Raw genomic sequence first — 6,891 nt, 5'->3', positions numbered from 1 at the left:
GGGGGGGGGGGGGCATTCTACACTCGTTTTATACAATGTACATTTTGTTCAGCTTTGTGGTTGTTGTAAGATGTGATGGAGATTGTACAATCTGATTGGAATGTCTGTGACCGGAGTATACAATTCACCTCCATAGTATCCATACAGCGCTCTGATCTCCTGGACACTCAGCGTGACACTCAGGGAGACATGACTGCCAGCATCAGACATCATACAATTGTAACAAATCATTCCAATTACACATATCACAGAGCAAGATACAATGTTATCAGAGACAGGGAGAGGAGAAGAGGGAGAAAGGGAGGAGCAAATTGAGAGGGGGAGGGGCGAATGGAGAGGGGAGGAGCAAAGGGAGAGGGGAGGAGCAAAGGGAAAGGAAGGGAAGAAGGGAAAGGAGAGGAAGAAGGGAAAGCAAAGGAAGAAGTGAAAGGAAGAAGGGAAAGGAAAGGAAGAAGGGAAAGGAAAGGAAGAAGGGAAAGGAAAGGAAGAAGGGAAAGGAAAGGAAGAAGGGAAAGCAAAGGAAGAAGGGAAAGGAAGAAGGGACATGAAAGGTAGAAGGGAAAGGAAAGGAAGAAGGGAAAGGAAGAAGGGAAAGGAAAGGTAGAAGGGAAAGGAAAGGAAGAAGGGAAAGGAAAGGAAGAAGGGAAGGGAAAGGTAGAAGGGAAAAGAAAGGAAGAAGGGAAGGGAAAGGAAGAAGGGAAAGGAAAGGTAGAAGGGAAAGGAAAGGAAGAAGGGAAAGGAAAGGGAGAAGGGAAAGGAAAGGAAGAAGGGAAAGGAAAGGGAGAAGGGAAAGGAAAGGAAGAAGGGAAAGGAAAGGGAGAAGGGAAAGGAAAGGAAGAAGGGAAAGGAAAGGGAGAAGGGAAAGGAAAGGAAGAAGGGAAAGGAAAGGGAGAAGGGAAAGGAAAGGAAGAAGGGAAAGGAAAGGGAGAAGGGAAAGGAAAGGAAGAAGGGAAAGGAAAGGGAGAAGGGAAAGGAAAGGAAGAAGGGAAAGGAAAGGGAGAAGGGAAAGGAAAGGAAGAAGGGAAAGGAAAGGGAGAAGGGAAAGGAAAGGAAGAAGGGAAAGGAAAGGGAGAAGGGAAAGGAAAGGAAGAAGGGAAAGGAAAGGGAGAAGGGAAAGGAAAGGAAGAAGGGAAAGGAAAGGGAGAAGGGAAAGGAAAGGAAGAAGGGAAAGGAAAGGGAGAAGGGAAAGGAAAGGAAGAAGGGAAAGGAAAGGGAGAAGGGAAAGGAAAGGAAGAAGGGAAAGGAAAGGGAGAAGGGAAAGGAAAGGAAGAAGGGAAAGGAAAGGGAGAAGGGAAAGGAAAGGAAGAAGGGAAAGGAAAGGGAGAAGGGAAAGGAAAGGAAGAAGGGAAAGGAAAGGGAGAAGGGAAAGGAAAGGAAGAAGGGAAAGGAAAGGGAGAAGGGAAAGGAAAGGAAGAAGGGAAAGGAAAGGGAGAAGGGAAAGGAAAGGAAGAAGGGAAAGGAAAGGGAGAAGGGAAAGGAAAGGAAGAAGGGAAAGGAAAGGGAGAAGGGAAAGGAAAGGAAGAAGGGAAAGGAAAGGGAGAAGGGAAAGGAAAGGAAGAAGGGAAAGGAAAGGGAGAAGGGAAAGGAAAGGAAGAAGGGAAAGGAAAGGGAGAAGGGAAAGGAAAGGAAGAAGGGAAAGGAAAGGGAGAAGGGAAAGGAAAGGAAGAAGGGAAAGGAAAGGGAGAAGGGAAAGGAAAGGTAGTAGGGAAAGGAAAGGGAAAGGAAGAATGGAAGGAAGGAGGAAGGAAGAGAGGGAAGGGGAAGGTAGAAGGGAAAGGAAACACATGAGAGGGATGTGATGAGGAGATAGTGGGCGGGACGGGCGATGATGTGACAGAATAATATCGGATATCACACATTAGTAGATATGTCGGTATTATGGGGAGACATCGGACTACAATACACCGATCTACTATATACCGATGTCCTGTATACCGATCTAGAATACACTGATGTGCTATATACTGATGCGCAGTGCTGTGTCATGCTGTCAGTGTTGTGTTGCCATGGCAGAGCTCGGTGTGCGCTCGGTGTCCGGTACCGGCGGTGCTGTGTTGTCGGTACTCACCGTGCAGTGTGTCAGTCTCCCCCCATACACCGATCACCGCGAACAGATCAGGCCGCCGCACTGTGCGGCTCCAGAACCACCGACACCGCACTGCGCATCTATCTCCCCATATCCCTATCCTCTCCCCATATCAATCCCTATCTCCCCATATCCCTATCCTCTCCCCATATCCCTATCCTCTCCCCATATCAATCCCTATCCTCTCCCCATATCCCTATCATCTCCCCATATCCCTATTCTCTCCCCATATCAATCCCTATCCTCTCCCCATATCAATCCCTCTCCTCTCGCCGTATCAATCCCTATCCTCTCCCCGTATCAATCCCTATCCTCTCCCCGTATCAATCCCTATCCTCTCCCCATATCAATCCCTATCCTCTCCCCATATCAATCCCTATCCTCTCCCCGTATAAATCCCCATTCTCTCCCAGTATCAATCTCTATCCTCTACCCATATCAATCCCTCTCCTCTCCCCGAATCAATCCCTATCCTCTCCCCTCATCCCTCCTCCTTCTCTCCATATTAATCCCTCTCCTCTCCCCTCATCCCTCCTCCTTCTCCCCATATTAATCCCTCTCCTCTCCCCTCATCCCTCCTCCTTCTCCCCCGGGGGATAGAAGATGTTAACCTTAAAAGGAGGAAAATAAAACCCTGATCATATTCAGATCCCAACTGATCCCTACAGACGTTCTCCTGAAAGTGACTCCAGTCCCCAGAGTACAATCTAATAAATCCCTCCGAAGTCCCCGAACTCTGAGCAACAATGTATCTGATTTGTGTATAGGAGGGGTCAGTGTGGGAGGGGTCAGTGTAGGAGGGGTCGGTGTAGGAAAGGTCAGTGTGGGAGGGGTCATTGTAGGAGGGGTCAGTGTGGGAGAGGTCATTGTGGGAGGGGTTGGTGTGGGAGGGACCTGTGTGGGAGAGGTCAGTGTAGGAGGGGTCAGTGTAGGAGAGGTCAATGTAGGAGGGGTCAGTGTAGGAGGGGTCAGTGTGGGAGGGGGCAGTGTAGGAGAGGTCAATGTAGGAGGGGTCAGTGTAGGAGGGGTCAGTGTGGGAGGGGGCAGTGTAGGAGAGGTCAATGTAGGAGGGGTCAGTGTAGGAGGGGTCAGTGTGGGAGGGGGCAGTGTAGGAGAGGTCAATGTAGGAGGGGTCAGTGTAGGAGGGGTCAGTGTGGGAGGGGGCAGTGTAGGAGAGGTCAATGTAGGAGGGGTCAGTGTAGGAGGGGTCAGTGTGGGAGGGGGCAGTGTAGGAGAGGTCAATGTAGGAGGGGTCAGTGTAGGAGGGGTCAGTGTGGGAGGGGGCAGTGTAGGAGAGGTCAATGTAGGAGGGGTCAGTGTAGGAGGGGTCAGTGTGGGAGGGGGCAGTGTAGGAGAGGTCAATGTAGGAGGGGTCAGTGTAGGAGGGGTCAGTGTGGGAGGGGGCAGTGTAGGAGAGGTCAATGTAGGAGGGGTCAGTGTAGGAGGGGTCAGTGTGGGAGGGGGCAGTGTAGGAGAGGTCAATGTAGGAGGGGTCAGTGTAGGAGGGGTCAGTGTGGGAGGGGGCAGTGTAGGAGAGGTCAATGTAGGAGGGGTCAGTGTAGGAGGGGTCAGTGTGGGAGGGGGCAGTGTAGGAGAGGTCAATGTAGGAGGGGTCAGTGTAGGAGGGGTCAGTGTGGGAGGGGGCAGTGTAGGAGAGGTCAATGTAGGAGGGGTCAGTGTAGGAGGGGTCAGTGTGGGAGGGGGCAGTGTAGGAGAGGTCAATGTAGGAGGGGTCAGTGTAGGAGGGGTCAGTGTGGGAGGGGGCAGTGTAGGAGAGGTCAATGTAGGAGGGGTCAGTGTAGGAGGGGTCAGTGTGGGAGGGGGCAGTGTAGGAGAGGTCAATGTAGGAGGGGTCAGTGTAGGAGGGGTCAGTGTGGGAGGGGGCAGTGTAGGAGAGGTCAATGTAGGAGGGGTCAGTGTAGGAGGGGTCAGTGTGGGAGGGGGCAGTGTAGGAGAGGTCAATGTAGGAGGGGTCAGTGTAGGAGGGGTCAGTGTGGGAGGGGGCAGTGTAGGAGAGGTCAATGTAGGAGGGGTCAGTGTAGGAGGGGTCAGTGTGGGAGGGGGCAGTGTAGGAGAGGTCAATGTAGGAGGGGTCAGTGTAGGAGGGGTCAGTGTGGGAGGGGGCAGTGTAGGAGAGGTCAATGTAGGAGGGGTCAGTGTAGGAGGGGTCAGTGTGGGAGGGGGCAGTGTAGGAGAGGTCAATGTAGGAGGGGTCAGTGTAGGAGGGGTCAGTGTGGGAGGGGGCAGTGTAGGAGAGGTCAATGTAGGAGGGGTCAGTGTAGGAGGGGTCAGTGTGGGAGGGGGCAGTGTAGGAGAGGTCAATGTAGGAGGGGTCAGTGTAGGAGGGGTCAGTGTGGGAGGGGGCAGTGTAGGAGAGGTCAATGTAGGAGGGGTCAGTGTAGGAGGGGTCAGTGTGGGAGGGGGCAGTGTAGGAGAGGTCAATGTAGGAGGGGTCAGTGTAGGAGGGGTCAGTGTGGGAGGGGGCAGTGTAGGAGAGGTCAATGTAGGAGGGGTCAGTGTAGGAGGGGTCAGTGTGGGAGGGGGCAGTGTAGGAGAGGTCAATGTAGGAGGGGTCAGTGTAGGAGGGGTCAGTGTGGGAGGGGGCAGTGTAGGAGAGGTCAATGTAGGAGGGGTCAGTGTAGGAGGGGTCAGTGTGGGAGGGGGCAGTGTAGGAGAGGTCAATGTAGGAGGGGTCAGTGTAGGAGGGGTCAGTGTGGGAGGGGGCAGTGTAGGAGAGGTCAATGTAGGAGGGGTCAGTGTAGGAGGGGTCAGTGTGGGAGGGGGCAGTGTAGGAGAGGTCAATGTAGGAGGGGTCAGTGTAGGAGGGGTCAGTGTGGGAGGGGGCAGTGTAGGAGAGGTCAATGTAGGAGGGGTCAGTGTAGGAGGGGTCAGTGTGGGAGGGGGCAGTGTAGGAGAGGTCAATGTAGGAGGGGTCAGTGTAGGAGGGGTCAGTGTGGGAGGGGGCAGTGTAGGAGAGGTCAATGTAGGAGGGGTCAGTGTAGGAGGGGTCAGTGTGGGAGGGGGCAGTGTAGGAGAGGTCAATGTAGGAGGGGTCAGTGTAGGAGGGGTCAGTGTGGGAGGGGGCAGTGTAGGAGAGGTCAATGTAGGAGGGGTCAGTGTAGGAGGGGTCAGTGTGGGAGGGGGCAGTGTAGGAGAGGTCAATGTAGGAGGGGTCAGTGTAGGAGGGGTCAGTGTGGGAGGGGGCAGTGTAGGAGAGGTCAATGTAGGAGGGGTCAGTGTAGGAGGGGTCAGTGTGGGAGGGGGCAGTGTAGGAGAGGTCAATGTAGGAGGGGTCAGTGTAGGAGGGGTCAGTGTGGGAGGGGGCAGTGTAGGAGAGGTCAATGTAGGAGGGGTCAGTGTAGGAGGGGTCAGTGTGGGAGGGGGCAGTGTAGGAGAGGTCAATGTAGGAGGGGTCAGTGTAGGAGGGGTCAGTGTGGGAGGGGGCAGTGTAGGAGAGGTCAATGTAGGAGGGGTCAGTGTAGGAGGGGTCAGTGTGGGAGGGGGCAGTGTAGGAGAGGTCAATGTAGGAGGGGTCAGTGTAGGAGGGGTCAGTGTGGGAGGGGGCAGTGTAGGAGAGGTCAATGTAGGAGGGGTCAGTGTGGGAGGGGTCAGTGTAGGAGGGGTCGGTGTAGGAAAGGTCAGTGTGGGAGGGGTCGTGTAGGAGGGGTCAGTGTGGGAGAGGTCATTGTGGGAGGGGTTGGTGTGGGAGGGACCTGTGTGGGAGAGGTCAGTGTAGGAGGGGTCAGTGTAGGAGGGGTCAGTGAGGAGGAGGACTCTGGCATACAATGTATCTCTGACTCTCCAGATGTTACAAAGCTCTGATTCCGGAGACATCTCAGCCTCAAACCCTTCCATCCAGAAGTTGTCCAAAACTCTGCTTTTGGCATGAGAGTCTCGGGGGCACTGATGGCCTCCTTCGAGGGGGTTCCCTTTGCCCAATTTCACTGCAGAAGTCTCCAAAGCAGTATTCTGTCATCACGGGAGCGGTCAGCCTCTATGAAGGACAGTTCAGATGTCCTCCAGGAGGAAGCTCTCCTTGGCTTGGTGGCTCAGGAATTGGGCTCTGGAGTTGGGGAAGTTCTTTCTTCCATCGGGGACATCAATGGACAGATCTGTTTTCAGGTGCAGTGAGTGCTCGGGTGGCTCAGTGGGGTTATTACGCCCCAATCTATGACTTCCCCCCGAAACATCTCCCTTGGCTCCTCCATAGGATGGAGATGGAGGACATTCAATGGTCCGGGCCTATGTAGTACAACTCCCAGCAGACACTCTGTGGGCTCCACCAGACCATCCGGACACAAGGGCTGATTTGCCATCTGGCTTGTTGGTTGCTGGCTGTAACAACATGGTTCTGAAGCTTAGGTTCTGATGGACCGGGGGAACCCCTGAGTAAGGGGATCCCTACAATGCTGACACCTAGGAAGTCCGCTTCCTTCCAAGTCCATCATTAGACATAGACGGCTTACTTCACTTGGTGAGTCCAAGGGGCTTCCACTCCACAAGCTTCTCTGTGGGACGGATCCTTTCCTTCCAGCACTCTGGTCTAGGCCGGCGTTGGGCACCATCAAGGGTCAAGTCTGCGCTCTTTGTCTTCTATTTCGGGGACCTTTGTGCAGGGGGGGTGCGGGGGTGGGGGGTCACCCATATGGTTCCCGGGAATCTCTCTGCACTTCACAAGCCGCCAATTAAACCCATCAGAGACTCTCCCCTGCAAGGCTGTTCTCCTGAGTCTGAGCTGGTGGCCTTGCACAGGGACAAGGTGATGCTGAGGTCCAGGACGTGGTCTTGCCTGGAGTAGTCCTTGT

The 6,891-nt window shown here is 54.3% G+C and overlaps 1 protein-coding gene across 1 annotated transcript in view; it reads right to left on the bottom strand.

Annotated features, from left to right (window-relative positions):
* The window catches only part of MAPRE3 (microtubule associated protein RP/EB family member 3), a gene marked incomplete at its 3' end in the record, with an annotated part of 41,885 nt that extends 39,716 nt beyond the window's left edge, over positions 1-2,169 (bottom strand). Inside the window, exon 1 of the mRNA XM_018574847.1 lies at positions 2,073-2,169. The remainder of the gene's footprint in view (positions 1-2,072) is intronic.
* Between the last annotated feature and the right edge of the window lie 4,722 nt (positions 2,170-6,891).

The sequence above is a fragment of the Nanorana parkeri genome, unplaced genomic scaffold, assembly GCF_000935625.1.
Source record: "Nanorana parkeri isolate BGI_ZX_2015 unplaced genomic scaffold, ASM93562v1 scaffold3285, whole genome shotgun sequence".
Lineage (NCBI taxonomy): Eukaryota > Metazoa > Chordata > Amphibia > Anura > Dicroglossidae > Nanorana > Nanorana parkeri.
This window is presented reverse-complemented; position numbering and strand designations above follow the sequence as displayed.